The following is a 17,862-nucleotide window of genomic DNA, read 5'->3' on the forward strand; positions in this document are numbered from 1 at the left end:
TCTGGAAAGGAGATGGCGCAGTATCTGTCTCACGTCTCGGCCGACACCTGAACCGTGCCGTGAGGGAAGGAATAAAGGAGGGAGTGAAAGAAGAAGGGAAGAAAGAGGTGCCATAGTGGAGGGCTCCGAAATAATTTCCGCCACCTGGGGATTTTTAATGTGCACTGACATCACACAGCACACGGGCGCCTTTGCGTTTCTCCTCCATCGAAATGGGGCCGCCGAAAAAGCACTGCAGTACTTGAATAAAATCAAGTTTTTTCCTTCCTTTCCTTCCTATGGAAAAGAAATGTATTATCATAGTAACTGTCTCACATCTCGGTGGACGCCTCAACCGCGCCGTAAGGGAAGGGATAAAGGAGGAGTGAGAGAGAGAAAGAAAGAAGGAAAAGAAGGAAGAAAGAAAGATAAAGGAAATAAAGAACGAAAGAAAGAAGGTAAGAAAGCGAGAAATAAGTAGAGAAAGAAAGGAAGGAAGGAAGGAAGAAAGAAAGAAAGAAAGAAAGAAAGAAAGAAAGAAATAAAGAAAAAGGAAAGAAAGAAAGGACCTTAACCGAGATCACAGCCCGCTTCTTTCTTTTCAAGATATTATACTGAGCACTATCGTGCCGAACACCAACGCTACCCGGTACCCCTGAAGGGACTGGGTAAAGCTAGCGAACTTACTCTCCTTAGGCTGTTTACAAACACACCGCTGTGACCGGCGGTTCTCAAGCACTTTGACTCTTCTTTTGACGGCCGCTGCTCATTCTGTGGGGAGGTGGCCGACACCATTCGCATGATTTGGGCATGCAGGCAAAATTTTTCTCTCTCCCCCCCCCCCCCCCCATCACCCCTTCCTCTAGCCGGGAGGCCTGGGAGGCGGCTCTGCTCGGCTGCCAGGAACTATCGGCCCAACAGGCCCTGGTTCGGCGGACCTGCGCAGCGGTCAGGACCAACGGGATCCCGGTCTCAGGGACTCCGCCTTGTATTGTGAAGGGCGAGACCCACTAGGGGCATCTCCCTTTAAATTTCTAGATTCCATGCGTGTTTAGTTTACGGTTCGCAATTCACTTTTCCTTTTTGTTTGGGTGATATGCTTTTGTATTTTTCTTTAGCTTTTTCTTGTATATTGTAATGGTGTTCACAGGCAATGCACCAACTTGGACTGTCGGCGCTCTTCTGGGCTCGAAACACCATCATACGCTTCGTCTTCATTTGCTCCCATGTCCCTATTCGTCTTCACCGTCGTTGAAGTGTCCGCCAGGGTAAGGGGGTTTGGGGGGGGGGGGGGGGGGGAGGCCGTATGCGTCTGCGGAGCGTCCTGCGAGATGGAACACGTCCAACACAACGCTCACTAACTGCCACGCTCTATTGCAGCCTTTACTTTAAGGGAGGCTGAAACGGTTTTCAAATCGCATGAAACGCTGTGGTCAGGAAGGACCTTGTAAATCATGTGCGTAAACTTTTTCCGGATTCTGTCTGCTGCAATCGCTTCTTAAAAACCCGCCGCCGGCACGCCCTCGTTGCTTCCGGAAGCGTGGGGTGGGGGGACGGCCGAGAGGGAGAACTGGCTGAAGTGACGCCATTCACGGAGAGTCGGTCGGCCGTCCGGCTGCGCTTGCTTCGCTGCAGCCCGCGCTTTGGCGAACCACAGATCAACGTAATCTTCTGCCAGTGCCGTTTACTTTCTCTCGTTCGGGCGTTCCGTGTAATGCTTGAAGCTTGTATATAAACCAGTTTTGGCATGGTACTTCTTTCGAACAGTGCTCAGCCCACAGCTTGGAAGAATCCGTCGGTTGTCCTCCCCCAGCCTCTTCCATGTTAACCAGACAATCTAGTGGTATGCAGCATGCCGAAACTTCCTGCACAAAATATGCGCGTCAATATTTCTCTTTTCGTTGTATTACTTCCTTACCTGTTTATAAACTCTTTGCCTTTTCCAGCTGCTTCACATCCATGCTGAGATAAGGCCACTTCCAGCGCTGTTTTTAAGGCACACAGTTTTGAACTCTTTTGAACTCGTTATGCACTGTGTGCTTTTTTGCTTTTTTCCTGATTGATTGCACCTCTTGGCAGCACAAGCAATTCTCTTAATCTTTCATCAGCGTGTAGCAAACGCAGCTGCACCTAACTGAACAAAAAAGCAATTATATTAGCCTAGTATACTTGAGCAAAGCAAACATTTGCATTCATGAGCTTTGTTCATGGCTAACGATCGACAATGCCGCCAGAATTTATACCAATTTGTCCTTGAGTCAGAACGGCACAGTTGTCGAGCCGCGGTACGCATACATGTATATCATCGACAATTAATTCTGCTGATTATAATAATAATAATAATATTAATAATAATAATTGGTTTTGAGGGAAAGGAAATGGTGCAGTATGTGTCTTATATATCGTTGGACAGCTGAACAGCGCCGTAAAAGAAAGGATAAAGGAGGGAGTGAATGAAGAAAGGAAGAAAGAGGTGCCGTAGTGAAGGGCTCCGGAATAATAATAATGGTTTTTTGGGGAAAGGAAATGGCGCAGTATCTGTCTCACATATCGTTGGACACCTGAACCGCGCCGTAAGGGAAAGGATAAAGGAGGGAGTGAAAGAAGAAAGGAAGAATAGGTACCGTAGTGGAGGGCTCCGGAATAATTTCGACCACCTGGGGATCTTTAACGTGCACTGACATCGCACAGCACACGGGCGCCTTAGCTTTTTTCCTCCATAAAAACGCAGCCGCCGCGGTCGGGTTCGAACCCGGGAACTCCGGATCAGTAGTCGAGCGCCCTAACCACTGAGCCACCGCGGCGGGGCAAAAGGGCTCCGGAATAATTTCGACCACCTGGGGATCTTTAACGTGCTAATTTGTCCTTGGGTCAGAACGGCAAAGTTGTCGAGCCGCGGTACCCATACATGTATATCATCCACAAGTAATTCTGCTGGTTATCTCGATACGCAACCGCAGCAACTACATCTCGCAGCCCACTAGTCTTGGTGAGCAGCACTGCGAGCTCCGAAACTCCGCCATAATTATTGTTTAAAAGCGTGTTCGGCATACAAAGCAAAAAGACAAACAACGCACGTGGGTAAGTGCATAATAATAAACAATTGGTTTTTGGGGAAAGGAAACGGCCCAGTATCTGTCTCATATATCGTTGGACACCTGAACCGCACCGTAAGGGAAGGGATAAAGGAGGGAGTGAAAGAAGAAAGGAAGGAAGAGGTGCCGTAGTGGAGGGCTCCGGAATAATTTCGACCACCTGGGGATCTTTAACGTGCACTGACATCGCACAGCAGACGGGCGCCTTCGCGTTTTTCCTCATTAAAAACGAAGCCGTCGGAAAAAAGCGCAGAAATTTCATGATTGAACAGTAGCCCGAACATGCGGCAGAAAAAAAGCGCACACGGGAGCTTCCTCCCGGTCCCCTCGTCTCTTCGCGCTGCAGTACAGCAGTGCACCCACTCAGACTCATCCAGTTTGGCATTCTCTTGTAGTTCTAAAAGGCCTTCGGGAGTAATAAGGCAAGTAACTATAGATGAATGAACAAACAAATGGTTTACCTCGCGCGACTCGTGTAAGCGTGCCGGTGACCTGACTTAGATCATGTTCACAGGCATTACAAGAAGTTGGTCAAGAGAAAAAAACAGCGAAAAAAAAAAGATGCAGGACCAGGAGAAGACGCACACTGACTGTCGCCGGAAAGAAGTTGGTGGCCAGGCTTTTACGCAGCAGCGGTACACAACAACGATTCGGCGCAAGTATTGCCACTTGCACATGCGCCTACACAAAAGATATGCACGCGCATGCAGCTACGCAAAACATACGTATCAGTCGAGATTTGGTTTTCGTGTTCCCCTGGTAGGACGCGAAAGGCCCATACTGGGTTAACGAAATTTGCGGCTTGCAGACGCCGCCATGCGGTCGCTTCTATATTACTCAGCTTCTTATCCGGCGGCGGCACCAGTTTTCTGTTTAGTCTGTAGTTCTCAACGATTTCGGAATAGGTTTGCGCGCGCTCGTCCAGGTTCCGACAGTCCGGCGGTTCCACGGTTACCTGGAAGCAGAGAATATGGGAATGCGCTGACTACCCCGGAGTCGACGAAGATATTGATAGCAGAGAAATCTGGGAAGCTCTGCTCCGCAGCTAAGAACCCGCTCGGCAGAAACAAGCCAATCCGCCTGGCGGCTGAGGCCGTGAAGAGATAAAATCTCTTTTTTAGCCTTTAATCACGGAGGTTGCGGCCCCCGCCCTCCCGGCCTGCGTGCCGGGGGCTGTGAGCAGTAAGGGGTCTCCATTACCGGTGAAAATAAAAGCTGTCATCCATCCATCCTTCGATGGATTTGACGAACAAAGAAAAAGTAATCTCGTGCAGAATACATAGATGCAGAAGTTGTGCTAGATTCACTTAAAGAAAAATTGTGTCACACCTATAAGTGCTGCCGTTTTCGTCAAAGAACTTGTCGGCAGTGTCATCGCTATCATTCGTCTCCTCTCATATAAGGGTTGTTGGGCTTGATGCTCGAAATTTCAATGAAGGTAATGCGCATACCAGACGACACGAAGAGAGAAGACACGACAGGACGAGCGCCTGTGTTAGACCCTCTCATGAGTTTGACTATCCCCGTGCTGACGTCACGCGAACTACGTGCCAACCTCCTCGGGTCAAACCGATCTTGCACACACAAAATAAGATTAGACGCCAGCTCCTCCGCGTCATTTTTAACTTTTCCCTTGTAACTTTTCCCTTGTGCTGCAGAACCCGACCGCGGCGGCTGCGTTTTTATGGAGGAAAAACGCTAAGGCGCCCGTCTGCTGTGCGATGTCAGTGCACGTTAAAGATCCCCAGGTGGTCGAAATTATTCCGGAGCCCTCCACTACGGCACCTAATTCTTCCTTTCTTCTTTCACTCCCTCTCTTATCCCTTCCCTTACGGCGCGGTTCAGGTGTCCAACGATATACGAGACAGATACTGCGCCATTTCCTTTCCCCAAAAAACCAATTATTATTATTAATTGTGCTTCAGTGTTTACTGCCCTGTTAAACGAACTTGCACGAACAAGCCCACCTACCCAAGCTTCTACGATAAAGTTTCCGTTCTTGCGGTGACGGGACACGATCACTTCCTTCCCGAAAGAACAGATAATGACTATGAGGCACACCGCTTCAATGATAAAATTGTTATTTATTTCCCGGATGCTAAAAAATGACTAAAGGGGTGAGGCAACGTCACATCGGTCGCTTGTCAACGTCGGCTCCTACTTGTCGCTCGGAACTAGAAAGTAGTCGAACAAGTCGGCCAAGTCAAAATCGCCACCTCCGAAGGCATTTAAGAAGGCATCATCCTCACTGACTTCGCCGAAATCAAACTGAGGCGGTCTAGGAGAGCTCTCACGCGTTCGCGGAAAGCCAGAAGACGCCCTTTCCAACTGGGACGTCGTTTAATTTCCGGCAGATTAGTGTCCATTGCTTCGTCGTCTGCTCCCGCTTGTCTGTCCTCCTTGGCTGGGTCGTCTGCGCTCGGTGCTCCGTCTTCGGCTCCCCATGCAAAACGCTTCCCCGCCTCGTGGGTTCACTGCGATGGCGTCTTGAGGCTCCTATCCACTGTCGCGTACGCATAGCACACAAGGACAGTCAGCAGCGGCCCGTATTCGGTGCAAACCGGCCGCAGGCTGGTTTCGAACGCGGTCCATGTCTTCGTAGTCGTCGGCTTGGAAGAAGTCCCCCCGCGGCTGTCCACGACGAGGGGCCGGTCGTTCGTCACGGTAGTTTCCCAGCAGACCCCACAGTCCACCCCCCCCCCCCCCCCCCGGGGGCTCCAACGGCTGATTTCCATTGCATGTGGCGTTCGGATAGGTCATGGCGATCCGCTCGTCCTTGCGGACGGCGATCTTCAGCAGCAGCCGCCGCAGGAACGAGTGCACGTCACGCTGCTTATTCGACAGTTCTGACTACTTGTGGTACGAAAGAAGAAGAAGGGAGACATTCCGGTGCTTTCAATAACCAGGTTTTCGAATGCGGCCACCTGCGCGTGAACGATGTCGAAGCGTCGTGTGATACTACCGTCCAAAGTGGGTGTAGACAAGAGTGCTACCGAAACATAGTCATGACTGACCTGCAAAAAAACCACGTGTCCTTGCTGTAACTTTGAACAGCATGTGCTTAAAGCCACCGCGTGGCAGTTCCCGTAGGAAGCCTCAGGCATCTGCTTTTAAGAAGGGAACGGCTGATTTTGGTACGAACCGAAAAACGTTTTCTTACCCCCCCCCCCCCCCCCATGGGCTCATTCTGCTAAGTCCAATAGGCCATGGCACTAGTATTCAGTTCAGGGTAAATTTTTGAGGCAGGCTGGAAACAAAATAAACACAGAAACACACTGATTACGAAAAAAAATTGGCGGTGGCTTAGCTCAGCCAGGCCAGGACATGCGTTACTATGTGCTTACTCCGCCGATGGCAGAGGTTCAAGCCGCCAGGCCACTGGCTCAAAGGCACTCCCACGCGTTGGTTGACTCCTCCTACCTTCAGCGTTTAGTTTTCTTTAAAAAAAGGCGGGAGCCGGGACATTTAATCCGATTTAAATTAGGGTAATCCGCCGCACAGCACAAGATTTCGAAGTTTCTAAGAATGCTCCAAGCAATTATTATGAAAAAACCAACCAATTCTAAGAGTGCTCGGAGACTCTAGACGAGACACCGCGATGAAAGGACGAGTTCAGATTCCTCTTCAGTTCACCTCTAAGACATTGTGTGTACACCAGGTGAAGGGAAGCAAATGGATACAAGGACAAAGAGCACAACATGCCTGGCTACGTTAATCGCAGAGCTCCTAAATGTTATGAAATGAACGCCTTGTCAATAGACACAAAACTGCACCACATAATTGGTACCTTGGACGCACTGAAAATTCTGGCAGTGGAAGATGGTAGAAAGAGACTTCGAAATGTTGGTCGGCCCATCCCTTATAACGCACACTACACTTCCTAAAATTACAAGCAACCCTTTCCGGTGAAGCAGCACTGTTAGATTAGAAGCCTACGGCGCCACTGGCTCGTTTCCTCGTTTCCACCGGGAGGTGCTGTTTTAAATTATTTGACCGCCGCGGTGTCCAAGTGGTTATGGTGGTCTGCGTGCTGCTCACCCGAAAGACGCCGGTTCAATCCCGGCCGCGGTACACGCATTTCAATGGAGGTGAAATGCTGTACAATGAGATGCCAGTGAAAGTTAGACTTCCAGGTGGTCAAAAATTTCCGGAGCTCTCTACTACGGTGTCCCTCATATACTGAGCTGCTTTGAGATGTTAAAACCCGAAAATTACTATATTGTAACCGCGGCAAGGAGAGTCGCAGTGAGAGAGAGGACAAGGACGGATTGCACGTCGCGCACTTCAGACACTGTCCGAGGCCGTGCGGCCAAATGGGTTGCGAAGCCAGCAGCGCCACCGCACGATTCAGCAGGCGGCGTCGAGGAGGTTTCGCACGGTCGATAAGAGCCAAACACCCGCTTAATACCACGAAAAACGTACGACTGCTCAGGGAGCTCGCAGTTAAGGTTAGCGGCTTGAAAATAAAGCCTATGCGGGGGCCTCTATGGGTTCCGCACTTAGCAAGCTGCATACGTGAAACCGCGGGCACTGCGCGCACTCGGAGGTACGAAATTTTATTATTGCGGAAGCACTTCTAGGCTACGTCGGCGGTTTCGTGTCTGCAAAATGTTTCCGCAGTAGTTATGGCTTTCTCAGAAGAGATAGTATCAAACGAATGGTTGTAATCTACAGAGGACGATGTGAGGATGATGTGCGAACAATTTTATATCAATCGGATGACTAGTTAATTGATTAGAGCCAACGATGTCAAAACTGTGAGATTGGTTGTGAAAATAGCGAATTGGGTTGAAAACAAGTAGGTGGCCAGGAACAAACCATGGCACCAATTAAATTTCAAAACGAATCATGATGCCAAATTTGAAAACTCAAAATGGGTGATTGAAATGAAAAGGGGGTATAATCAGTATAAATATGATTACTTAAAGCAATTGATTACATCAATTATGAAATTAATAAATTAACATCGAACATCGCAATCAATAGAGACAATCAACCAATCGATAACTAATCATTCAGTCGATAAGGCAAAGAGAACCAAAGAGGGGCAAACAGGGTCGTAGGGCGTCAATGCTTGTGCATTCCTCAAATGCGGGTTGCCGCGGTGATCTCTAACGTATTTGAGTCTGCTCTGGCCAGCCAAAGGCTCCGCCCTCTTGCATGTACGCTGCGGCGTATCATACTCAACCATTCTGGACAAAAGCAGTTCTGAACGGGAAAGAGTTCATGGACGCAATTTTTTCATACATTGTAAGATTATAGCAATCAATATTTCCGCATATCTCCCGACGGCCGACTTGAATTTTTTTGCTATTGACGTTTTTGCTATCGTTAAATGCGTTCCCCATTGGTTTTCTGCGGCAGGCTTAACTGCTTGATGCGAGCGGTGCAAAAATTTTTTTAAGATTTTGTTACGCATCGGTACGGTGAACCAGAATATTGGGTAGTGTGCTCACTCCGCGGCGGCTCAATGGGGAGGGCTGGCCCCGCGAATGTCGACAGGCTTCTACTTCGCGGCGCCGACACGAGGTGGCGCCACATTAGACTTCACGCTAGGATTTTCCGTCGCTGCCGTTGCGCCGCGTGTGAACTGGGGGTCTTCTTTGGGGGAATTTTCCGCTTTTGCCTTAAGTTCTATCCGACGATATATTTGACGCGCTTCTGTGCGTTTTAAATTGTCGCCCTCCGATTGTGTATTTCTGTCGTTTCTGATCATCCTCTCTGCACGTGCTTAGTTGTAACGTATTTCTCGGAATTTGCGTATTTTGTGCGCCTTGAACGGGTTTGAGGCAATGAGTAGTTGGGCTATAGTTTGACGCACCAGCCTCACGTTTCGTATCAAAGTCAGTAAAAATTGGAAAATGGCGTCTCTTTGCTCTGGCCTATTACTGATTGTGTATACTGTTGGCTGTACGGGGATGGCGTGTGTCTTCTATGCGACTTCTAACCCACGCAGATCTGGCAGCCGGTGAAGGGGTTAATAGCGACTTATGCTCTTGCTGCGCACAAAAACCAACGGATAAGATTTCTCTTTTTTTTTACTGAAGTAGTGAACAACAGACATCCACAGAAACATGAAACGGAAAACACGAACGCATTGATGTGCGTCCTTTCATGCTCTTGTACTCACCTCCTGTGGTTGCATGCAGAAGCAAACAGCCCTGCACGAAGCTTTGCTGATGATGCAAGAAGGGACCCCAATATACGACCGCTAGTCATCTATGAGCGCACGTTGTTCCTCTCTTATTCCGCCCTTAACGGTATTTTCTTGTGAGCTTTCAAGCCGGCTTTGCTTGCGCCCCCCCCCCCCCCCCCCCCACACACACACACACACACGCGCGCGCGCGCCCACATAGAACCACCCACTCCCTTTTAGTTGCATTGCATGGTCAGCAAACGCCCTTTCGGCGCCTGACGACTGCTTCATTGATGTCATGTAGATTCAAATTGGGATGCCGCTAAGAGTTTATGAAGTTTGCCGGTTTTTGTGAATACACTTATGTTCGTGTCTCCCGCAAAAGTATTGCTGCAGGGTACGCGTGCGCGTGTCGACAGGGAACCATACAAGGACTTCTGTTCTATTGCGACACTGCATCAATAGCGGAGACGGGTTCTGGCCACCATTCGTGGAGCCGCAACTTGCCGACCATTAGCGATGCTGCGTGATGTGAACGACCGCACAAGATGACTGCGCCGCTTTGTGGTGGCTGTACTACTTATTGCAGCGTCATCACTTCCGGGTGCAAGCACCGCCGTCGCCGATGCAGTGAACATCGTACGTGACCGGCGATCGGCGAAGCTTGCGCTGAATAGGGCTTCTACTCCATGCATTTAATCGGGAAGAAAATAAATGTTATTTTCCTCGAGTGTAGGCTCGACTTTGCTTGCTTCACTTTGATGACACGTAAGTGGTCACTCCAATGAACTACACCATTCCTCAAAATGGCTTCGCATTTTATCCAACCGTAGAAAAGCCACCGAGCAGCTAGAGAAGTAGATTCAGAATGAATGACTGCCAAGTTTTCTTGTTTTATCACAAAATGGCAGATTTTTAAAGCACATCTCCAACGCTCGAACAGCTATTGAACTAATAGAAATATACTCCACTTTGTGGCCTAAATAATAAACTGAATCAATGCTAAAAGGCCACGGGCCATATCCTTGGTTATTTAAAGGATCCACCGCCTGATGCATGCTCAGAATAGGCTGAATAAATTCCCCTCTTTTCTTTCAGGGGATACGCCGACAGTAAAATATCTAAGAAATTTGCATTGAAAGTACAGAGCAGTTAATGCTGGCTGCTTTTCTATGTATTGCTTGGAAGTGATCTCATGGGTGCCATGATGGTGAAGCGTAGATTGCACAGTGCAAGCGAAAAGCAACTGGCGGGAAGCGGATTGAATAGAACGCAGGCTGTCGCCGTGCTTCTGGTTTTCCTTGTCTCCCTAATCGATAAGACCCACCTATTCTAAAGGTATGTTAGGGAGTTTTAGGAAACGTGCTCTCGACGTAGCCCAGTTGGGTTGACGCACGCAACGCGTGGCTTCGGCAGGGAAGCTCGTGCATGTAAGCGCATGCAGGTGGCGTTGAAGAGCACAACGGTATAAAGACACTGCAACGTGCTCATCTCGCTCGGCTGTGTGGTACACTACTCCAATGGACTGGGTAAATTTGATCTTATCGCGTTCGGAAGTTGATTGGAGCGAGTGCAGTGCCCGTAAAGTGAGCCGGGTGCAACTGGGGGTACGATTCATAGCTGCTTTTCTTCTTTTGATGAGAGATATGCATGTTAGGTACAGAAACTGATATATTAACCTTGTGTAGTACATTAAAACAGTCCAGTCTGTTTTTTCGTTAGTTCTTGCGCTTTCAGGCAGGGATTCCTTTCTGGCACTAGAGTTAGCTAGCATTAGGGGAAATTAATGTAAAAGTTTAAGGATAATGAGAAATAAATTATGGTGTTATATGCCTTGATGAATAATGATGTCACATCATTAAATTTTAATATCAATTAAGAAATTATTGTAATTAATATAATTTAGTTCATTATTAAGCTGAAAATAACGAAATGAAAAGGATGACGCCATCACTAACTAATGTTGGAAAAAGGCGCGCGGCGCAAAACCACATCTGCCGAAGCAAAGACAGAAAATTGGTTTTTAGGGAGGTAGGTAGGTGAAAACTTTATTGATGAGCGTTATGGATGAGCCACTGCCTAGGGTTGGTCTGGCTCTTGATCCCGGGTGGTGGCCAACAGTCCATGACGTGCGGCGACCTCTGCAGCCCACTCTACCAGCCGCCTTTGTGAGGCTGGTTCGGAGCTGGAGACCGCGATCTCCCAACACTCTTTGTCCGTGAGGTTCCAGCGAGATTTTGGCTGCAATTCTCGACAGAGATACAAAATGTGGTCAAAGTTGGCTCTCGGAGCCCCACAGAGAGAGCATTCGGGTCTGTATTGGCCTGGAGGGAAAAGGGCTAACAAAGCCGGTGAAAGGAATGTGAGAGCCTGGAGCTGTCTCCAGGTAGTTTGTTGTTCTTTCGAGAGGGACATGTATAGTGGGGCATAGACGAGTCTTTGCTCCTTGTAATGGAGGGTTATTTCATGATAAATGACGAGCCGGACCCTAGCACTACCCGGTGTACGGTGTGCCCCCTGCTCAGTTGACGTACGCTCTAGCAAGAGAGTGGGCCACTTTTTTTTTTATTCGAGAAGTGTGCCATGAGGCATAAGTTGAAAAAGGAAAGGGGGGAAGGAATGCACGGGATTGAAAGTTAAAAGAAGGAGTGAAGAACCGCTGCGCTGAGGTAGTCGCAGAGGTTGTTAATGAAACGGTTGTCCATAGTCCACTTCACGTAGTCACTTTCGCGGTTCCACCGCAGGCCCACCTCCCTGAGGAGCCGTTTTCTGATAGCAGCCGTCGCTGGGCACGTCCACAACAAGTGCCGCACATCACATATGTCCGGTGCAGCGCCACAGTGAGGGCACCTGTCAGGTGCTGGCAGATCTTTGGCACGCCACCGATGACGGACAGATGGTGTCAGAGCCGCCCCTGCCCGAATCCGGCGCACGGATACCTCCTCCTGCCGAGTAATTCTACGGGGGAGAGGGTGCGAACACGGAGGAATGAGAGCGCGTGTTCGCTGGCGCAGAACTCCGGAATCGGAAACATGGGACAGGAACGGATCTGGGGGAAGAGGGGAAGGTGGCGGATCGTCGAATGTATGAAGACGAGTCATAGCATCCAATTGAATGTTATGTGGATCCTGGGCATGGCTGCGAATCCAGTGTATGCGCACAGGACATGGATACTTTGCGCAGAGCACATGAATATATTGTGAAATATGGAACGTTCGTCGAACAGCCTTAAGCTGTTGAAGGGCGGCGCGGGAGTCGGTGTAAATATGAACTGTATTGAATGTTGGAACGAGCGGAAGGGAAGCAATGGCATTATAAATGGCTTGAAGTTCCAATGCCAGAGGAGTGCACGTATCCGCATATACGTCGCGTGAAAGGAATGTGCGAGCCTGGAGCTGTCTCCAGGTAGTTTGTTGTTCTTTCGAGAGGGAGATGTGTGGTGGGGAATAGACGAGTCTTTGCTCCTTGTAATGGGGGGTTATTTCATGATAGGAGACGAGCCGGACCCTAGCACTACCCGGTCTACGGTGTGCCCCCTGCTCGGTTGACGTACGCTCGAGAGAGAGAGTGGGCCACTTCGTTGCCGGGGTTGCCTGCGTGGGCTGGCACCCAAACAATTTGAACTGGTCGGGGTTCTGTGGAGCGAAAATTGAGAATTTTTCGGGCGGTAGAATGAATCTGTCCCCGTGCAAAATTCGTGATTGCTGTTTTAGAGTCACTCAGAATGAGTGTGGCAGCGGAGGAGGAAATGGCAAACGCTATGGCTGCTTCTTCGGCTTCAAGTGAGGTTGTTGCCTAAATCGAGCACGAGGCTATGTGTTTGAGATCATGCGATGTGCTACGTTGATGGTGTAGGCCAAATTGTGGATGTACTCTGCCGCGTCCACGTAGACCGCGTCTTTGTCGTTTGCATGAGCTTTGTGCAAATCCTTGCCACGAGCTTCGCGTCTGGCCTGGTTGTGAACTGGGTGTACGTTTTTGGGCAGAGGGTGAACTATTAGTCTGTCCCTAATGTGTGTTGGGACGGCGTGAGTGTTGTTGGGGGGGGGGGGGGGGGTGGACCTGTTGGTTGAATCTTTAGAGAGGCGAGAATGTGTCTGTCTGTATTTGTGGAGGAGAGTCTGTCCATCGGAGCCGTGCGATGAGCTTCGGTTAGTTCTTGTAATGCATTGTGTACTCCCATGCGTAGGAGGTGGATGATGAGACCTCGTTGCGGGAGATTTAAGGCTGACTTGTATGCCTGTTATTAGTGCATCTACCTGCATCTAAATGGCGCAGTATCTGACTCACATATCGGCTGATACCTGAACCGCGTCGTAAGGAAAGGGATAAAGGAGGGAGTGAATAAATAGGTGCCGTAGTGGAGGGCTCCGGAATAATTTCAGCCGCCTGGGGATCTTTAGACAGTTTTAACTTGGCTCGCTTTGCATGCTTAGCGTCATGTCTACTTGCGAATGCCAATGTATCCGCTAACCTTGGCATGTGTACATATGTAAAAAAAATTTTCCAATCAGAACCACAGAAACATGAAACGGCACACACGAACGCATTGATGTGCGTCCTTTCATGCTGCTGTACACGTTCCTGTCGTTGCAAGGAGAAGCAAATAGCACAGCACAAAGCTTCACTGAAGTGCAAGTAGGGACCACCGTATACGACCGCTAGTCCTTTGTGAGCGTACGTTGTTCCTCTTTCATTCCACCTTTTACGGTATTTTCGTGTGGCGTTTCAAGCCGGCTTTTGTTGCCGAAGCGAAAATATAATAATTGGTTTTTTGGGGAAAGGAGATGGCGCAGTATCTGTCTCATATATCGTTGGACACCTGAACCGCGCCGTAAGGGAAGGGATAAGGAAGGGAGTGAAAGAAGAAAGGAAGAATAGGTGCCGTAGTGGAGGGCTCCGGAATAATTTCGACCACCTGGGGATCTTTAGCGTGCACTGACATCGCACAGCACACGGGCGCCTTAGCGTTCTTCCTCCATAAAAACGCAGCCGCCGCGGTCGGGTTCGAACCGGGAACTCCGGCTCAGCAAAAATTGCAATTTGGTTTTTGGGGATAGGAAATGGTGTAGTATCTGTCTCACATATCGGCGGATACCTGAACCGCGCCGTAAGGGAAAGAATAAAGGATGGAGTGAAAGAAGAAAGAGGTGCCGTAGTGAGAGGCTCCGGAAAAATTTCGACCACCTGGAGATCTTTAGCGTGCACTGACATCGCACGCACACGGGCGCCTTAGCGTTTCGCCTCCATCGAAACGGTGGTGGTAAAAAGAGTTTCTCGGGGAGAGGCACCTGTGGGTCTCGCCCCTTGCAATACAAGGCGGAGTCGTTCATTCCGGGACCCCGTTGGTCCTGACCGCTGTGCAGGTCCGCCGAACCAGGGCCTGTTGGAGCGATAGTTCCTGGCAGCCGAGAGGGCCGCCTCCCAGTCCTCTCGAGTAGGGGAAGGGGTGATGGGGGCCGTCGCGGTAGGGTTCGAACCGGGGAACTGCGGATCAGTAGCCGAGCGCCCTAACCACTGAGCCACCGCGGCGGGTTCTGCCGAAGCAACGACGCTGGTTTGTACAGCAGACATCGCAGGTGCAGAGTAAATTCCAGTGATGTCATCTCTGGGTGACGTCAATGTGGTGGAAATATTCCCGAATACATTCACCTAAATTATGGGTTTTAAATTCTGTTTCTCGACGCGAGCGGCGCGTTCTTCGATTTCTTCGCTCGTTACTTCATCGTCTTCCAGACTGTGGCGGCCTTTCTTTAACGTGCTCTGGCGTCGCATAGTATACGGGCCTGTAAGACATCGCCTTCATCCAAATTCGACCTCCACGGCCGGGATCGAAACAGCGTCTTAAGGGCCAGCAGCCTAGCATCACACCACTGAGCCACCACGGTGGTCGATACCGGTATGCATGTTACACGTGCTTGAGGTACAACATACTATTCTTTTTTTGGATTGATATGTTAGGCTCCGCCCAAACGGGCAGAGCCTCTCAAAAATTGGCCTACAGGCTCATTGGAGTGCCCCCTCCCACGGTAATCTTTAGTAAAAGGCGAAAGATTAGTACGTGTCGTGGTAAGAGGCATGAGCGATGAACCGATACCAGCACCGGCGGACGGACGGCATTCCAGGTGGCCCAGCAAGGAGAGCAAGTGGCGAAGCTTGCGATGGGTAAAAATGCCACCTGAGGTTTTGGCAAATCCACAGCTGGCATAATTTTTCGACCAAGAGGCATTCTGAACTGCAATTCTTTTAAACAAAGTGCGCTCTGAAACTCGGTTGCCAGCTTCTTTTCGTGGTTTTGTTAGTGAACGATTGCCGCCAACACCAGTGGCGATTGCAGAACTTTCTCTCGCACTCCTGTAATGTGGGCGTGCAAGCAAGGCTTTCATGAAATCATTGTTTTTTTAAGGAAAGGATCGAAATGACGCAGTAACTGTCTCATTTATCTCCGTGGACACCTGAAACGCACCACAAGGGAAGGGATAACGTGAAAAACGTAACGTAAAAAAGAGAGTGAAATAAGAATGCAAGAAAGAGGTGAAGTAGTAGAGGGCTCCGGAATAATTTCGACTACCTGGGGATGTTTAACGTGCACTGACTCGCCGCAGTGGCTCTGTGGTTAGGACGCTCGATTACTCATCCGGAGTTCCCGTGTTCGAACCCGACCGCGGCGGCTGCGTTTTTACGGAGGCAAAACGCTAAGGCGCCCGTGTGCTGTGCGATGTCAGTTCACGTTAGATCCCCAGGTGGTCGAAATTATTCCGGAGCCTTCCACTACGGCACCACCTTCTTCTTTTCTTCTTTCACTCCCTCCTTTATCCCTTCCCTTACGGCGCGGTTCAGGTGTCCAACGATATATGAGACATATACTGCACCATTTCCTTTCCCCCAAAACCAATTATTATTATTATCGCACCGCACACGGGCACCTATCGCGTTTCACCTCCATCGAAACGAGACCGCCGCGGTCGGGTTGGAACCCGGGTACTCCGGATCAGTAGCCGAGCTCCCTAACCAGGAGCTACCTAGGCAGGTATCATGTTCAGGATTTAGAAAACAAAACGGACACGCTGTTTGAAAATTGATTTTTATGGAGAAGACCTCGACAGAGAAGACTCCTGGGGTTACAATCAAAGCGAAAACATTTCTGAAGTTCCCCAAAACCGCAGAAAGAAGCACTAGAGTAAAATAAAGTTTTGAAGTGGGAGCTTCACTACGCTAGGTTTTCAAGAGGGCGGCGTCAGTGCAGTAACATGACGCATGAGAGGGGTACTCCAATCACCACCCACTCGGCGCACTTCATAAAGGGTGGTGTAGGAAATACCCCTCCCATGCAGTCACTATCCATATCCGATGGGTTGGGACCGATAGAATATCTGATACGGGTCCGATTTGAACCCAACATATTGGACTTATTTTTGGAAATGTGGCGGAGTGCTTGAAGGTTGCTTCACTTCCGCCACCGGTTGGCCCGGTATTGCACTGCCTCCGGGATCGGCCTGGGTCATTATACCGCGCGTCTTATCTATCCTGTCTTTCTATCCCATCTTTCAACTCTCCTACTATCAGCACGTGGTAGCGATTGTGGCTCGGCTTGAGCCAGTGGGCAGGCCTGTGGACTTTCCTTTTCTTTCTTCCTGGCAACAACAGACAGACTCCTATGTAGAGCAAACGGGCGCTTTGTCAATGACCGAATTAGGGAACATGAAATAAATGTAGAGCGAGATAAAGAAGGGCCAAATATACCCAAGCATATTAGGTCCTGCCCGTCACGCTCCTGTGCGCCATGTTTTTCAGGGGCGCGGATTCTAGCTACCAGTAAAGATACGAAAGCTCGGGAATTAATTGGGGCTTTTTTTATCGGAAAGAAAGGACGTATGTGCGTCAGCGATCCATCCGTATCTTTGTATAAGGTTGAAAAGAAATTTTTAAGCAGTGCACGTGCATATCGATCTTGATCTGATTGTGTTCCTTGCGTCGAAGACAGCTTTTAAGAGAATTTTATTTCTCCAAAAATATCTACAGTCCCAAGGAATCTTTACACAAATAGTCTGGTTTCCAAGGACATCACAATGAGTCATCATTGTAAATGTAAAACCTATATGCAAATGACATTTCATTGGATAATTCGTGGTTTCTACACGAGCTGGCTTAAAGTAGCTTCCTTATGCGCTCAAGTGGAATACAAGGAAGGAAAAATTGAACAGCACTCGCCAAAGTTCCTAATACTTAAGGATGGGAATGGACACACCTCTATCGCTAACAATGAACCTTGTTGACCAGCGGAGGAGGAAGGCCTCCTCATCCAATACGAGGAGTTCTTCAATCAAGTGTTTCAGCATCAAAGTTCTAAGGCGGTACAGTAAAGGGAACGCTGCTTTCTGCGGGCGTCCCCGCAATACAGCAAGTCCCCACCTCTTCCAGAGTACATAAGCACCCACACATATTATTAATTCAACAAAGAAATCGTGACTGCGACTCTGTCACCGCATGCGCACCTGGGACATTCGCGCTACCAAGCGCCAGAAAGTGCGCGTGACTGAGCGTTCAAAAACGACATGGTGCAGAGTTTCAGTTCGACCGCATTGCGGACATGGGGCGGAGGGCGCCACGCCCCACGCCGCAAGGCGTTCAGCTGTGGGTAACGCTTCCCAT

At 49.4% G+C, this 17,862-nt stretch overlaps 1 non-coding gene and 1 pseudogene across 1 annotated transcript; one reads left to right on the forward strand and one right to left on the reverse strand.

Moving 5' to 3' along the window:
- Positions 1-15,171: 15,171 nt before the first annotated feature.
- Positions 15,172-15,296, reverse strand: LOC144122281 (U5 spliceosomal RNA). Its single transcript, XR_013312886.1, has one exon. It is a non-coding gene; the product is annotated as a U5 spliceosomal RNA (small nuclear RNA).
- A 1,247-nt stretch (positions 15,297-16,543) lies between these two features.
- On the forward strand, positions 16,544-16,715 carry LOC144122336 (U2 spliceosomal RNA; annotated as a pseudogene).
- Positions 16,716-17,862: the final 1,147 nt, after the last annotated feature.

This window comes from Amblyomma americanum, chromosome 2, assembly GCF_052857255.1.
Source record: "Amblyomma americanum isolate KBUSLIRL-KWMA chromosome 2, ASM5285725v1, whole genome shotgun sequence".
NCBI lineage: Eukaryota > Metazoa > Arthropoda > Arachnida > Ixodida > Ixodidae > Amblyomma > Amblyomma americanum.